Source organism: Vollenhovia emeryi, unplaced genomic scaffold, assembly GCF_000949405.1.
Source record: "Vollenhovia emeryi isolate VEMERY1.0 unplaced genomic scaffold, V.emery_V1.0 DF939266.1, whole genome shotgun sequence".
Taxonomy (NCBI): domain Eukaryota; kingdom Metazoa; phylum Arthropoda; class Insecta; order Hymenoptera; family Formicidae; genus Vollenhovia; species Vollenhovia emeryi.
In genome coordinates, this window is record NW_011967100.1 from 373,712 (window position 1) to 376,505 (window position 2,794).

The following is a 2,794-nucleotide window of genomic DNA, read 5'->3' on the forward strand; positions in this document are numbered from 1 at the left end:
GAAATTATTTTATTGAACACTACAACCTTGTTCAGGCTCTGAGCCTCCTTTTGATTACTTAATGTTACTAGTTTTACCACACATTTTACTAGTAAACTAGTACACTAAGCATAATTGCTAGTAAATTCTACTACAAATTTTCCCATACGTTTCACTAGTAAAATATCCATAGTAATAAAATAGGGGCGTATCTTCGAGGAGGTAGACACTAAGGCCTCGTTGCACCAACGTCACTTAATTTTAACTTTAGCTTAATTCACTCTTTGTCTCTTTCCAAGGGAAACAGTTGGAAAGGGTCGAAGAGTGAATTAAGCTACAGTTAAAATTACCGTGACGTTGGTGCAACCGGGCCTAAGGACGCGCCACTTATTAATTTTACGACAAGAAAAATTGGACTAGGACCAGACCAGGATTCGAACCTGGGACCTTCCGTTTGTCGGGCGAATGCTCTTCCAACTGAGCTATCCAGGCCCACGCTCGAAAGCCGTCTCGCTTACCTACTTTATTTTACCGAATACAGTAGGAATAGTGTACTACTAAAATGTATACTAACAATAAGTATAATTGCTGGTAAAATGTATGGTAAAATTTCTAGTAAAATGCATAGTAAAACTTCAGGAAACGCATTAAGTTATTCGAAATGCCGTGTCGTCTCACGATTACGCGATTATCAGGGTAAATTTTAACAGAAAATTATCTTCGTGTGCAATATTTTTCAGGGTTAAGAGAACCGCTGATCAAAAAGAAAACTAACGGCTAATAAATCGCGCGTGCAATAATTATACGTTGTCGGAGTCGGAGTCGGAAATGTACGGAACACGTACGGTTCCCGTTTCGCGACTCATTATTTCCACATTGCTCCTTACGCGCCATCGTTTTATTTACGGCGTCGTGCGTATCCAGAAGAAAGGGAGAAGGAGGAGGAAGAAGAAGAAGAAGAAGAAGTTGTTACTTCCGGACGTAAAACTGTTGCACCACGGGCGTAAATGGAACGGCGACTGCGCGCGCGGACTATGTCATTCTCTCTCTCTCTCTCTCTTTCTCTAGGAACAAGTCGGGTTCGCGTCGAAAGTTAAGCGAATTCCCGGAACATCGTAACGAGAAAACAGACGGAGCGTGAGCAAGAAACCGTCGCCCTTTGTTTTCGCGGTTCGTACGAAATGTCGCGCCATTGTTCCGGCGGTGGGAAAGCCGGCGGCGGAGCTCCGAGTATTTTCACGGGACAACATCGAAAGCGCGCTCCATAAAAGACGACGCCGGGGCTCTCCTCCGTTGGAATATTTATTCTCCTGCTGCAAGTGTAAATCCCACCCTCTTCCCTTTCTCCCTCCTTGCGCGAACGACGACGGACCTGCCGGCCAAGTTTTCGACAATTTACGAGATACAAATTGGAGAAACGAGAAGAAAAGTGGTTTTACATCTTTATCCAATTAGTGCCGCGGGAGGCTGATTGTTTGCAATTTCGCTACCGTGAATAATTACAGACGCGGCGATTTTGTCACGGCAATTCCCCCCCACGTTGCGTCCCCAGCTGCATTACGGCCCTCTTGTGTAATGTATTAGCGCCATTTTAGGGAAACCACTGCCCGAATGTAAAACGTGGGTGACGTCGTTGCGTCTCGACGGGAAATCTCGGGCGTATCAGGTAATAGCGCCCGTAGCAAATGTCTCGGTAGCGTTGCGAGCCGAGGTGAAGACAAACGAAGCTTTCCCGCGTTCAATGAAACTAAAGTAGCGCGGCGATAAACGTCCAATAATCCCGCCTTTTCTCGGTCGTAATAAAGCGAGCCGTTCGGGAAAAGCGTTGGCACATTTATGAAAAACGTCGTCGTCGGTGCTCTCTCGGCGCAAAAAGTACGAGGTGGAGCGTGGGACCACAGGCGGGAAAGGGGATGGGGGTGTGGGGAAAAAAGAGAGGACGATTTCTCTTACTTGCCGTCATTTTCTCTGCCTGACATTATCCGGGGAGGGGGGGGGGTCTCGTCACGCGTGCGATCGAACGAACAAAACGTGTTCGATGGACACAATTGGTCGGTGTAGCGATTTTTATGGCCAACTCTCGGAAGAACGATCAGCCAAATAAATTGCTGGCGTGCGCGATAAAAAAAAAGCGTCTGGCATATAGGTGGCGGGGAAATGGGAATAGAAAAAAAGGGGGACCATACGGGGCGACGGGACAGCAGAAGGCCAGCGCGGGGCGACGGCGCGGGGCGGAGAGAGGGCGGAGAGATATCGCAGTTGGGGTCGAGTTTGGTAAAGTTGACGGGCGATATTACGGGGCGGGCGTGAAAAACGAGCGGGACGTAAAAAAAAATATCATCCCTGGTCCCTTTGTCCGCCCCCGCGATCGAGGTCGACGGGTCAGCCACTTGATAAAAGCGAGGAGGCGGAGGAAAAAAAAAAGGAGAAACGCCGAGCCCTCGAGCCCCCCCCCCCTACCCTACCGCACCCTGTGTTCTCCCTTCTGCTTGTTCGTCGCTCTAATTACAGTGGCGGACACGGGCCGATGGGAACAACAGACTGATCGAGGCCGCACGACGCGACAAAGACGACAATAGTGGCTTAACAGCCGAGCCGAGAAATTTGTGAAAATTGAATTCGGCGGAAAATCCGCTGACGGGATTTGATGAAATGCATTTTGAAGCCGACTTTGAGTTCGCGCTGAGCGTTGCTTACCGATATAATATTCATGATGTTATATCGGCTATACGTTTATCCGTCTACACCGCCGTTCGCCAAACGGCGCGCGGCGCGGAAGAATTGGCAGCGCTGATATGCACGGTACATACGTATG

The 2,794-nt window shown here is 48.7% G+C and overlaps 1 non-coding gene across 1 annotated transcript; it reads right to left on the reverse strand.

The window, feature by feature from the left end:
* Nucleotides 1-398: 398 nt before the first annotated feature.
* Nucleotides 399-471, reverse strand: Trnav-gac. The gene has a single exon. It is a non-coding gene; the product is annotated as a tRNA-Val (tRNA).
* Nucleotides 472-2,794: the final 2,323 nt, after the last annotated feature.